The 15,000-nt window shown below is 32.6% G+C and overlaps 2 non-coding genes and 1 pseudogene across 3 annotated transcripts in view; 2 read left to right on the top strand and 1 right to left on the bottom strand.

The window, feature by feature from the left end:
* LOC106868760 (putative transporter slc-17.2) overlaps nucleotides 1-1,200 on the top strand; it is a 2,634-nt gene extending 1,434 nt beyond the window's left edge. The window contains exon 1 of the transcript XR_016238353.1: nucleotides 1-1,200. This exon is cut by the window's left edge and continues 1,434 nt beyond it. This is a non-coding gene — a transcript (putative transporter slc-17.2).
* A 4,207-nt stretch (nucleotides 1,201-5,407) lies between these two features.
* LOC128250724 (putative transporter slc-17.2 pseudogene) lies at nucleotides 5,408-7,423 on the top strand (annotated as a pseudogene).
* Nucleotides 7,424-10,791: 3,368 nt separating this feature from the next.
* LOC106868759 (putative transporter slc-17.2) overlaps nucleotides 10,792-15,000 on the bottom strand; it is a 20,604-nt gene continuing 16,395 nt past the window's right edge. The window contains exons 3-4 of one of the 2 annotated variants that reach the window (XR_016238306.1): nucleotides 14,049-14,241; nucleotides 10,792-13,570 (exon numbers count right to left, since the gene is read on the bottom strand). This is a non-coding gene — a transcript (putative transporter slc-17.2). The remainder of the gene's footprint in view (nucleotides 13,571-14,048; nucleotides 14,242-15,000) is intronic. The other variant, XR_016238307.1, reaches the window with a different exon arrangement.

Genomic DNA, 15,000 nt, shown 5'->3' with positions numbered 1-15,000 from the left:
TATCGGTATAACTTTATCATTTTCTAGTGGTGGTGTTGTCGTCAACAACAATGACATTGCTCCAAGTTATGCTGGTATTATATTTGGAATTGCAAATACAATCGCAGCGACGTCGGGAAGTATTTCTCCCTTAACTGCCAAAGCTTTAACCCCAAACGGTACACAAGAAGAATGGCAGATCGTGTTTGCCTTATGCGCTGCTATATGTGTAGTTGGTACAATATTATATGCAATATTGGCAAGAGGAGAAATTCAAGATTGGGCGATTTCGGAAGACTCTCGGGTATCTGTTCCCCTCAACGACATGAACACAAATATATCGGCTTAACTAGTTTACTGAAATTTTAGCAAGACCAAACACAACATTATCACCAAAAATGCATAGTTATCTATATTTCTGTGATTCCGTAATGTATGTATGTATGTATGTATGTATGCATATATGTGTGTGTGGGTGTGTGTTTGCATGTATGTATGTTGTCCTTCTGTATTTTATTTTAGAGTAAATTTTGAGCGGTCACCTACATGGTAATGAGGTTGTGAAGTAAAGCGATATTTGGATCTACTGATCATGCAAACAGAATTACCTCGGATGTTATTCAAGTTCGCTTCATAGTCACGGCTTCGAAGATATTTGCTGCATTTTTAAATCCATTGTACATTTTGTTACCAATGTATATGTTTAGTCTCTTACTTCTTTCAGTCATTTGACTGCGGCCATGCTGGGGCACTGCCTTAAAGAATGTTGGTCGAATGAATCGTCCTCAGTACTTTTTTTTTATTTTTATGAGGCCTCCTACTTATTTTATCGTGTTCTTTGCTGAACCGCTAGGTTACGGGTACGTAATTACACCACCGCCGATTGTCAAGCGGTGATGGGAGAACAAAATTATTGATGCCATCAAATTTGAAGAAAAATTTTCATGAAATATAATTTATATAAAAAAATATTTTTAAAAAATCAGAATGACACGAACTTTTCAGGATTGAAGTTTTCGTTTTGTGTATATACAATTTCACTGTGTATTTTCTCTTGAACACAGTGTTGGGTGTAATCCATAAAGACGAATATATTCTAGTAACGGTGCTATTTCAGGTTTAGTTCTTTATTTAAAATTCTTATAAGTTATTTTCCCTTTGCCTTTCGCAGTTAATCATTTTATTTCTTTACTTTGAATAAAGGAAATATTTTAAAATTTATATTTGTACAAATAATTATATGTTTACTACATGAAATATTATAAATGGTTGAAATTTTGATTTGGAGCATATGCACTCTAAGCGCTGTATTAATTTTGGCCCCGTTTGGACTGTATATGTATATAATTCATGAGTCAAACTAATACCTCTGCTTGTTGTTCCCTCACCTGTCTTCGTCTTTTGTTGTTCTGTAAATCTGAATTATATATACAAATAGACAGCTACACATTACGTTCTTAGATTACCCAAATCTCTTTCATTGGCCTCAGTCGTGACTGTTATGCTTTTGTCAGTGTTCCGGCATCTGCCTAGATGTTTTCTGAAGGAGGAGGCTCTTGTGTTCAGATGTTCTTTGATGCGGACGTGTAACGGTCTTGTTGTGCTACCCACATAGAACTTGTTGCATTTGTTACATTGTATTCTATACACAACATTTACCCGTTGGCATATTTATGACAAAATAAAAGACAAAATTTTAAGAAATTAAATGTTAAAAACTGAAAATAAAATAAAAGGTTAAAAAATTAGAACAGTTAAATTAAAAAGTAAAAAAAAGAAAGGTTTAATTTTTTTATTTTATTGAAACTAGAATATGAAATGCATAAAAGCTATAAAGAATGACGTGTAAATATTGGGTTTGGAAATCGTTTTGTATAGAAAGATTTGAAGTCTGTTCAGTTCTTAATTCTTATTTTCAATTTCAAATTTAATTTTGACCATAGAGGCGCAGAGTACCTGTGTGTGTGAGGAAGCTTGCTTTCCAACCACATGGTTCCGGGTTCAGTCCCATTGCATGGCACCTTAGGCAAATACCTACCATTGCCTCGAAAGTCTACTATAGCCTCGGACCTACCAATGCGTTGTGGGTGGATTTGGTAGACGGAAACTGAAAGAAGGCCGTCGTGTGCATACACACACACACACACACACACACACACACACACACACATATATATATATATATATATATATATATATGTATATATTTGTGTGTGTTTGTCCACCCACAATCGCTTGACAACCAATGTTGGTGTGTTTAGTTCCCCGTAATCTAGTGGTTCGTCAAATAAAAACCGATAGAAGAAGCACTAAGCTTACAAATAATAAGTCCTGGAGTCGATTTGTTCGACTAAAGGCGGTGCTCCAGCACAGCCGCAGTCAAATGACTGAAACAAATAAATTAAAAAATTAAACAATAAAAGATTATGCAAATTTGATATTTCTCGACATATATATTTCCAAATCCCTTTTGTCAAAAATTTCAAAATTAAGTTCACAAGAGTTTTTCCCCCTGAACACTTAAATCATCCGGTAACATCGTATTGAGTTGCGCCGACAGTGATTTTTTTGTTTTTGCAACAGCCACGTTGGCAGATGACGAAAGGCAGAAGTAAATTAGATAAACTTTCATCCGATGCTACCGAGAATCTGCGAGTTCTGAATGTAAGTGGTTCAAGCTTGTATTACATATTAAATCTAATCCTGTATTTCAACGATGCTGAAGTCTACTTCTTCGTTCTTATACATGTAATTTATAGCAGTATGTATGCATATACATATATATATATATATATATACTGTTGTGTCTGAGGAAAGTCATTCTCTTTTGGTGCCTTATTATTTAACGCACTCACCGGTAAAGTTTCCACTCATTTACTTACTTATTCATTTTTCCTAAAATTTTCTTTGCGCCTTGCAAACTTTTCAATAGTTGTTGACTCTGTCAATTAGTAACGGACAGAGTCAACGGCTATTGCATGTGAATGAGTGGAAACTTTACCGGTGAGTGTGTTAAATAGTAAGGCACTAAAAGCGAATGACTCTCCCCAGACACAACAAAATATGCTTCAGCACACGAGCTCACGTAAAGAATCTTGCAAACCAAATGCAAAAACGATATATATATATATATATATATATATATATATATATATATTTATTTATATAAAGGGCATTATTACAGAAAAATAATAACGCCACACAGTGGACTTCTCAAAATATTTTGAGAAGTCCACTGTGTGGCGTTATTGTTTTTCTATAATAATGCCCTTTATATAAATATAAACGAATAATTATATTCTTGGGAATAGAAATTTCCCTTATGAATTTTTTTACACACTGGCTTCTTGATAAAATTCTTGTAAAAGAGTTTTATCCCTTTTTGAATTTTATATATATATATATATATATATATATATATATATATATATATATATATATATATATATATATATATATATATATATACATACAAGCATAGAAATACATGCATGCATATATATTTATAGATATAAATACGACGGCATTCCTTCAGTTTCCGTCAACCAAATCCACTCACAAGACTTTCGTCGGCCCGAGGCTATAATAGAAGAGACTTAGCCAAGGTGCCACGGAGTAGGACTGAACTGGAATCATGTTATTGGGAAGCAAGATGCTTACCACATAGCCACGTCTGCGCCTACATGTATGTATATATATATATATATATATATATATATATATATATATATATATATATATATATATATATATATATATATATATATATATATATATATATATATATATATATATTTATATATATATATTTATATATATATATTTATATATATATATTTATATATATATATTTATATATATATATTTATATATATATATTTATATATATATATTTATATATATATATATATATATTTATATATATATATTTATATATATATATTTATATATATATATTTATATATATATATTTATATATATATATTTATATATATATATTTATATATATATATTTATATATATATATTTATATATATATATTTATATATATATATTTATATATATATATTTATATATATATATTTATATATATATGTTTATATATATATATATATATATATATATATATATATATATATATATATATATATATATATATATATATATATATATATATATATATATGTATATGTATACATGCATATATGATGGGTTCTCCCGTCAACTACGACGGGCAAGCGTTCAGCTTTTGCCGAACGATCTAAAGAAATAATTCGTTTATAGTGATCAATATATATGTGGCGGACATGAGCTCCCTCTCTCCATCAAATCGACGTTGCCCGAACAGGTGCACGGTTTACCACGGGTCAGGTGTCGAAGTGCTCGCAAAGCAACGTGAGATGACACGTTTTGCTCAAGAACACAACGCACCGCCCGATCAAGAATTGAAACCACGATCTTACGATATATTAAATAGGAGTAGTATTAGTAATAGTAGTAGCTGTAGTTGTTATTATTATTTTAGTAGTAGTAATCTTGGTGGTAGCATCAGCGGTAGTTGTAGAAGTCGTCTTCGCTATCGTAGTAGTGGTGGTGGTGGTGGTGGTGGTAATGGTAGTAGTAGTAGTAATAACAATGGCAGTTACCGTTATGGGAGTCGTGGGCGCAGCGGAAACACGATTTCACACCAAAACTAGCCATGCAAGTACATCACAGTAATATACATGTGTATGCGTTTGTGTGTGTGTGTGTGTGTGTGTGTGTGTGTGTGTGTGTGTGTGTGTGTGTGTGTGTGAAAAGTGTTGGCTCGAAACGTTATATATATATGCATCAGCATGGCCGCAGCTCTAAGCTGAAACTTAAAAAAAAAAATTTAAAAAAAAAAAAAAATATATATATATATATATATATATATATATATATTTATGAATCTATTAAAACCAATATTTATATCCTACTATTTATCGAGTTCTACTGGTAAATACGACTTATGCCGCTCAAAGCTTCTAAACTGCTATGATGTAAAATAATATATATATATAAACAAATGAGTTAATATTGATTTCTTATATTGATACAGGACCACGCAAGTCAGTGAATGCACAATCGATAGATTCTTCCCTGAACAGAGAACATAAAGAGACGTAAAGTAATACTGAAGAATATTTTTTTCTCAATTCCACTCATTCTGTCCACCGATATTTATCACTGAGCGAAAATTTTCTAAAGACGGATCTTCAATTTTCGCCACTTTCTTGAAACAAAGAATAAGTTACACAGGAAATTAATGAACAGTCTGCTTTTTTTCCTCGTAAGTGGAAAGCTTCAGATAAACGGTGGACAGAAAAGGAATTTAGAAGTTCGATTATTTTGGTTTTCCTTAAATTTACAGTGCATAAAAAAATCTTAGAATCTACGTTCTCTGTAAATTACTGGCATAAATTTGCACCTTCTCAGTAATTTACCTTATTGTATTTTTCTCGTGATGCGATGATTTTAACGTGAAATTAAACCAGAAATGAATTCCAACTACAGTATATCGATACTTGTCTTTACATTGAGGGGTAAATGGCATGCATGTTTATCGATGGAAAATAGAGCTAAATGACTGTGTAATATAACTGGACTAAAGAGATTCCGACCATAGTTTTGGAAGAACATATTTCATTTTATGAAAGAAAATGTAATTTAGAGATCAAACAAACATCTTTTATATAATGAAACCATTTTAAACAAATCACGGTGACCAAATCAATGAAATAATTTGTTAATTGTCGAACGCTACCTTTCACTGTTTATTTCAGCAAACAGAACGTATATCACTCAGGAATTAATATACTTTCAGATTCGAAATCTCAGCCAAAACCTCGTGAGGATCAGTGGAAAGTATTCAATAATGTCGAGATTTACTAATTGTATTCAGCGTTATTACTCGTGTCGGTGGAGATTATGTTATATTTGTGCAATGGCTGCTGTTTTGGTGCAGACATTAAGAGTCGATATAAGTATGGCCTTTGTTTGTATGTTGAAAACTCCGAATCGTACAAGTGAGGAAGTTAACGTTACTACAAACAACCAACATTGTTCTGGATTTGATAACCGTTCAATGAACCAAAACTACGAAGGAGAATTCGAATGGAGCGACACGTTACAAGCAAACGTGTTGGCTGGTTACTTCTATGGATATGTAGCAACTAATTCTTTGGGTGGTTTATTGGCCGATAAATACGGTGCGAAAAGAGTTGTCGGGGGTTCAATACTTTCAGCATCCATTCTGACAATTCTTCATCCAAGTTTGTCTCGAATTAGTGGTTATTTGACTCTCATTCTAAGGATATTAACAGGCATGGCGTCAGGATCGATATACCCGGCAGTTCAATCCTTATATGGACGTTGGGCACCACCGCAAGAAATTGGTTCGTTGGTTGGTCTTACATTTTCTGGTCTAAATTTAGGCAATATTGTAGGTCTTCCAACATCAGGTTATCTTTGTGTTTATGGATTTGACAATGGATGGGGTTCTATATTCTATATATTTGGTGGAATATCGTTGGTGTTTAGTTGTGTTTGGTTTTATGTTGTTTATGATACTCCAGATGTCCATCCAACTATCAGCGAAAAAGAACATTCTTATCTAAACAGAATTATAACAATTGAAAAAGTGGTGAAAAAGGTACTATGGAGACGGCTAATTTCTTCTCCTGCTGTATGGGCCATCAGCTTTGGCTGGTTTGCTTATTGTTGGACTAGTTTGTCTTTCCAGGTGTTGCTACCCCTTTATATGAAAGAAGCCTTAAACGTTAATGCAACCTCCAACGGTTTAATGTCATCTGCTTCTTCGGTAGCACAAATCATTGCACTACCCCTGTGTGGGAACTTAGCTGATTTTATACGTTCAAAGAAATATATGTCAACTCGTTGTGTTCGCGTTTTATTCCAAACCATTGCCCTGATTGCTTCAGGATGTCTGTTGATAGTCATAGGATTCCTCAGATGTGACCAAACCATTCTAATAACTATCTTATTGTTTCTTATCGGTATAACTCTATCATTTACCAGTGGTGGTGTTGTCGTCAACAACAATGACATTGCTCCAAGTTATGCTGGTATTATATTTGGAATTGCAAATACAATCGCAGCGACGTCGGGATGCATTTCTCCCTTAACTGCCAAAGCTTTAACCCCAAACGGTACACAAGAAGAATGGCAGATCGTGTTTGCCTTATGCGCTGCTATATGTGTAGTTGGTACAATATTATATGCAATATTGGCAAGAGGAGAAATTCAAGATTGGGCGATTTCGGAAGACTCCGGGGTATCTGTTCCCCTTAACGACATGAACACAAATAAACCGGCTTAACCAGTTTACTGAAATTTTAGCTATACCAAACACAACATTATCACCGAGAATGCATAATTATATTTATTTCTGTGATTCCGTAATATGTGTATGTATGTATCTATGTATGTATGTATGTATATATGTATGTATGTGTGTATGTATGTACGTACGTATATGTGTGTGTATGTATGTATGCACATACGTACATATGTATGTATTTCATAAAAATTATAGCTATGAAATTAACATAGAATTATATACTACTCCATTTTCAGTAAAAATTCAGAGAGCGATATCGCTGTAAAGACATCTTTTGCTACTTTCCCTACCTCATTCCCTCTCTGTAACATCTATTTATCTGTCAATCTATTTGCAATTTGGTAATTTAGATTTCGTAGCCATTCTTCTTCATTTAACTTTAGAAGAAAATGTGATTCCACGAATCTTAGTAAATGTATTTTGGATCTGAAAGAGAGGAAGATTAACTACGATATAGAGTGGTCCATTATGTTCTACGCTCCATTGTACAATACTGATACTTTTAAATGTGATCTTTGTCTACAAGAAACGTATTATATAATTACCTCAAAACTAAAATTATAAAATTGTAAAACCAATCTTATATTGAAATGCTCCCATAAATAAGAAAAATGCATTTTAATATTTCAATAGAAATTAACACCTTAATTGCTTTTCCTATCATCTAATAAGCATAGTTTTTCTGAATTTCTGAAGCATATATAAATAGCTAAGTAACTAAATGCTGTGACTTTCTATGTGCTGTATAATTTCTCTGTATATTTAATATTCTTTCGTTATCCCCTGACGACATTATAAGTTTAAATAGTAAACTGGCTTGTCTTAGAACATATTCCTTCTTAATATTCTTTTTGTATGCGTACATGTATTATAGTTATTGTTTCAATTCACTTTGAATTTAATCTGTTTAAGGTTGCCTTGATATTACTGGGTTAACATAAATTTTCAGAGATGTTGGTTTGACAGTTATTTTGTACCTTTTTTTTAACATCTAAATATGTTGGCACAATAGAAAAGATCGTCAGTAATGTGTGACGTAATCATCAACTGAAAATGGGATTTCCTCCGTTCTTGTTCTTGTTGTCCAATATTCCGAATTTATCGAAATTCTTGTAAGTGATATTTGGATTTACTTATCATACACGCAGAATTACCTCGGATGTTAATTCTATTTGAATTTATTGTCAAGCTGTGTCAAGCAGTGTTACGGGATCAATTTTCAAGCGGTGTTGATTGATGCAATAAAGATATAGGAAAAAAAATTTCATTAAACATAATTTATATAAAAAAAACATATTTTAAAAATCAAAACTTTTCAGAACTGAAATTTTGCCGAACCGCTGGGTAACGGGACGTAAACACATCAATATCGGTTTCTTCGACATTAAAAAAGAAATTTTGGATCTTTTTTAAAACGGGGGCCACATTTTTCATTAACGAAACACTTTGAAACTTGGAACACTGGTAGAATGTGTCATATAAAACATCTTTTTCTCTTAGTCTTCTTTAAAAAAAAAGAAATCCCTAAGTTATTCCATGTTAAAGTTGTCGTATTTCTGTAATTTCAACCAATCACTGACGTCCATTCAGCCGATATACATTAAGTGCCGACTACATAAACAAACGATTCTGAAACAATTCTATCGGTGATAGGGTTAGGGTTAGGGTTAGGGTTAGGGTTAGGGTAAAACAGGAAATTTAAAAAGAAAAAGGCAAATAAAACGAAGAAAAAAAAAGAAAATGAAAAAAGCAAATTTAAAATGAAAAAAGCAAATAAAACGAAGCTATGGCTTAATCAACCAAAGGAGTAAATGTAAACAACTGAATACTTGTCAGTGATTGGTTGAAATGATCGAAATAAGACAATTTTTTACATGAAATAAATTCGAATACAAAAATATTTTTCTGTTCTATAACATAAAATAGATAAGTATACGAAGTTTGAAAGTCTTTCCGTACCAAAAACACTACGTAAAACATTAATGAAAAATGTGGCTCCCGTTTTAAAAAAGATCCGAAATTTTAATCTGACAAATAAATCATAGATAACATTTATAAATTTGCAATTAATACAGTAGAATTAGTCGAATTCGTCTTTGGCTAATTCGTTACTTTCAATTTTCTCCTGGGGATGACTAATTAGGTGAATTCTGTTGTATTTTTTTTTTAATTTATTTTATTTTATTTCATTTTTCAAATACTGCGTTTTCCAAAAATAAGCCCATGGGCTTAAATACAGACTTAAATGATTTTGTTTAAATAATTTTTTCTGAAAATAATAAAAATTACTGGAGTTATACATGAAAAGAGTTTCTGAATATAAGCCCATAGGTTTAAAATCGGATGGGCTTATTTTTGGAAAAACCCAGTAACGTTTTTAAAATGTTTGTTTTAATAAAATATACAAAATTTTTTAAATGTTATTCTCGGCTGCAATATATTAAGTAAAGTAGAATTTTAATTTTAAGTATTTTTTAGTTTCCTTTACAGGGGACGTATTAAGCAAATTCTACTGTAGAAATCTTGTTCTGTACTTTTCTAGGTGTAATAATTTAAGAATATTAACATGCATGCGCTTGCATTTTTCATTGTAATATATATATATATATATATATATATATATATATATATATATATATATATATATATATATACATATACGACGGGCTTCTTTCAGTCTCCGTCTACCAAATCCACTCACAAGGCTTTGGTCGTCCCGAGACTATAGTAGAAGATACCTGCCCAAGGTGCCACGCAGTGGGACTGAACCCGGAACCATGTGGTAGGTAAGCAAGCTACTTACCACACTGTCAGTCCTGCGCCTATACATACATACATATATATATATAAAAAATTACAAATTATACAGGTAAGTTATGTAGATTTTTTCAAATAATTTTATTGTATTTTATAGTAGGTTTTTAAATGCTTATATTATTTTATCTGATATAACATTCTACGTGTATTCCATACAATAAAGGTTATCCTGAAATAGGAGTTGTGGTTCTATTGGTAAAATCCCAAATTTGTAATGATTTTATAAATGATACTATTTACATTGCATTAGTAAAGTGTAAAGCAGCAAAAGTCATGATAACCTGGAATACTCATCATTCCCTAAGATTTTAAATATATATATATATATATATATATATATATATATATATATATATATATATATATATATATATATATATATATATATATATATATATATATATACACATATACATACACACATACATACATATATATATATATATATATATATATATATATATATATATATATATATATATATATATATATATATATATATATATTCATATATATATTCATACGCGCGCGCACAAACACACTCACACAGACACGCACATATACATGTATGTATGTATTGCTAACCACTACACATTCTTTATTTTCTCTCCTTGTTTCTTTCTGTGTTCCTTTCTGTGGAAAAGCGTAGGCTCGAAACGTTAAAGACTTTTTCACTTCCCGAGCGTTAAACTAATACATCTGTTTGTTGTCTACACCACCTGTCTTCGTCTTTTGTTTTTTTTTTGTGAATTCTCCCTATATGTATATATATATATATGTGTGTGTGAGTGTGTGTGTGTGTGTGTGTGTGTGTGTGTGTGTGTGTGTACATACATACAAAAAATAGTAGCTAAGCCGTTTTATTTCTTTTCGCGTCGTTTGATTGACCGGACGAGTCAGACTCCTCTATAATTGCCCATTCTTGGATTTCTCCTCTTGCCAATATTGCAAATATTATTGCACCAAATACACAAATACCACTGTACAAGGCAAACACGATCTGCCATTCTTCTTGTGTACCGTTTGGGGTGAGAGCCTTTGCAGATAAGGAACTAATACTGCCAGAGAGCGCAGATATCGCATTAGCAATTGAATACACAACACCAGCAAAACTTGGAGCGATGTCGATGTTATTAGCAATAACTCCACCACTGGAAAATGACAGAGAGATGCCACTGAGCAAAAACAGGACACTTATTAGAATGGTTTGGTCACATCTGAGAAATCCTATGGTAATCAGTATACACGCAGATGTAAGCATCGAAAAAGTTTGGAATAAAACGCGAACGGAACGGTTTGACAGATATTTCTTTGAACGCAAAATGTCAGCGAATTTTCCACATAAAGGTAGAGCAAACATTTGTCCCATGGAAGGAGCAGATGACATTAAACCGTTCGATGTTGTTTTAATGTTTAAGGCTTCTTTCATATAGAGAGGTAGCAATGTCTGAAAGGACATATCTATCCAATTATAAGCAAACAAACCAATATTAATGGCCCAAACTGCAGGGGAAGAAATCAGCCGTTTCCAAGGAACTTTTTGAACAACATTTTTACATTTTATAGCGTCGTTTAAGTAGAAACGTTCTTCTTCACTAATAGCTGGATGAACGTCCGGATTATCGTAAACAACATAAATCCACACAAATCCAAACACCAACGATAATCCACCAAATATATGAAATATCGAACCCCATCCATTATCAAATCCATATACACAAAGGTAACTTGAAGTAAGAAAGGCTACAATATTACCAAGAATTTGACCAGCAAATGCAAGCCCAATCAATACACTGTTCTCTTCTGGAGGGGCCCAACGTCCGATTAGGGAAAAAACTGCTGGAAATATAGGTCCAGATACCATACCTGTTAATATTCTTAGAACAAGCATAAAGTAACCACTAATTCGAGTTAAACTTGGGTGAAGAATGGCTAGAATGGATGTTGAGAAAATTGAACCGGCAGCGGTTTTTTTCCCACCATATTTATTTGCCAATGCTCCACCGAAAATATTAGTTACCATATATCCATAGAAGTATCCAGCCAGTATGTTTGATTGTAACGTGTCGCTCCATTCAAACTCTCCTTCTATGTCTGGATTAAATGAATCATTATCGAAACCAGAACAATGTTGGTTGTTTGTAGTAACGTTAACTTCCTCACTTGTACGATTGGGTGTTTTCATCATACAAACAAAGGCCATACTTATATCGACTCTTAATGTTTGCATGATAAGTAATGCCACAGTGCAAGCGTAACATATCCTCCATCGACATGAATAGTAACGCTTAATGCCACTGGTAAATTTAGACATTTTTGCAAATTCAAATTCTCTTATTTCTCTTTATGCTGTTCCCGCTGTTTAGAATTTAAGATTATATTAATTCATAAGTAATACAATCTTTTTATATTTAAACGAAACCTTTAAGTCAGTAACTGCAATTTAGTGGCTTACTTGTATACTTTTGTCTAGTGACTTTTGTCAATTTCTAATTGTTTTGCAATTTCAAAATAGAAAAGATTTGTTTGATCTCGAAGCCGAATATTTTATCGAATTACATCTTCTTCCAAAATACTTGATAACGATATCTTTAGTACAATTACATTTCACAGTACATTCAGGCAATGTAATATCGATAAACATGGACGTCATCTACCAATCACTAAAAAGGAAGTATCGGCTCACAGTTTGGTATCTGGTGAGTAACTTCGTTTCACCATTACTTAGGAATAGAAAACATCGCGTCAAGGAATGAATACAGGCAAATAATAAAGTAATAATGAAAGTGAAGAGATGAGACAGTAAATTATTCAGGAATTGTTTTGCAATCCGTAATGTTTAGATATGGTCGCGAGTGAGTCTTAATAGTATCACTTCTAATTCTTTCTTTGTCAACTGTAAATCTGAGACATCGTACAAATAATAAACGCTAGAAAAATGTATGGTAACAGACGGGTTATTGAAAAAAATGTGTGTTCAGTTCAACTTCGTTCTTTGATATGTTGGATAATAGTTTTTAATAAAAGTTTCAGTGTAGCTGTGATAAAAGGAGATTGTAAATTCCTTGAAAGCTATGTTTTCAATACTGTTGCTGTTCGTTGTGTAGTTATATTTTATATTAAGGCAGTATAACTTTGTGGTGGTGTTTATAATGTACTTTCTATTCGAAGCTCAGTCATTCCATGTAATCCATTCTTTGCATTTAAAATGTGGCAGAAACTGAAGATCCAATATTTAGGAAATATTAATTCAGTGAGAAATGTCGGTGGCTAGAAATGATGAAGTTGAGAAATAAAATTCTTTGTGTATTTTTTTGTTTCTTTGCTTTCTTAGAGTATTTTCTTAGTTCAGTCATGAAGTGATCGATTGTGCATCTCCTGAGATGTGAGATCCTGTACCATGTATAAAAAAAATCAATATTAGTAAGATATTTCATTTAGGGAGGGAGGGGAGGGGGAGGGGGAGGGAGGGATGGAGGGAGCTAATGTGCCGCGCACACACATTTGATCATTAAAAACAAATCATTTGTGCAGGTCGTTCGACGAAAAAGCTGAACATCTATACGTTGTCATCGACGGAAGAGCCAATTATATATATATATATATATATATATATATATATATATCGAGAGAATTCACAAAAACAACAGACGAAGACAGGTGGTGTTGAAAACAAATAGATGTATTAGTATAACGCTCGGGAATTGAGAAAGCCTTTAACGTTTCGAGCCTACGCTCTTCTACAGAAAGGAACACGGAAAGAAACAAGGAGAGAAACAAGGAGAGAGAAAAATGTGTGTAGTGGTCAGTGATGTGCGTGTGTATGTGTGTGTTTGCCTTTGTGTAGCTGTGTCTGTTTCTCACGACTTACCGGCTGTTTTGTTCATTTTCCTTAAGTTTATCGATATGCAATGGTAGGTGTCATCCGAACTTCAAAAGAACGCGAACTGTTTATATACTTTAATAACAGCTGTCGTCTTTACTTGAATCCGTTCAGAGTATTCAACTCTCCAACTGAATAAATAAATCGTTTCAGATGTAACTGGCAGACGTCATTAACATATCTACAATGTATTGAGGTTATCAAATTAAAGAACGGTGGCGTGACAGTTGTTTGTCTATGAATTTGAATTTATTATGCATAGCATATTTATATATTATCTCTGAGTTTTTTGTTACATTTATTTATTTGGCCTCAATGTCCCGTTCCTATAATCATATTATCTGATAATGATAAGATATTAGAAGTGGGGGTAGATATTGGAAAGGTGGAAAGATGGTCAAATGTACTGTTGCAGGTGAGAGAGGTGGTTTACCATAAGGGGATGAAGCTGACAGTTTCCTCCCTGAATGGAAACAAAGTACGAATGGGAATTAACTGCCCGTGGTATGATACACAGGGTCGGTATCGACTACGCGATGATATGGTTACAGGATCAGAGATGCATAGAGACTTGTGGAATGGGTGGTGGTGGGATAAAGTGCATCAGAAAACAAGGATCTCTAATAGCAGTTAAATCCAATTCAAAGCTAATAAGAATTCCCACGATAGGAAATATTGAAAGAATAAAGGAAAAATAGAGCAAATTAATATAATGTTTTGCATACGTCATAAAAAATTATAAACCTTCAAGAGATCGTGAGGAAATTATTTCCTAGAATTGACTCCCAGTTGTATAAATTCATTAAGTCTTTTTCTTGTTAATTTCCAAAACAAAATCTCATTTCTTATAAGACATGTGAGTGGTAAGCTACTGATGGCATCGGGGTATCTTTTAAAAAGAGTAAATCTCTTAAAATCTGAAATTTTCCCTGTCAAAGTG

The sequence above is a fragment of the Octopus bimaculoides genome, chromosome 25, assembly GCF_046866305.1.
Source record: "Octopus bimaculoides isolate indiv1 chromosome 25, ASM4686630v1, whole genome shotgun sequence".
Taxonomy (NCBI): Eukaryota; Metazoa; Mollusca; class Cephalopoda; order Octopoda; family Octopodidae; genus Octopus; species Octopus bimaculoides.
Note: the sequence above shows the minus strand (reverse complement) of the source record. Positions and strands in the feature narration are given on the sequence as shown.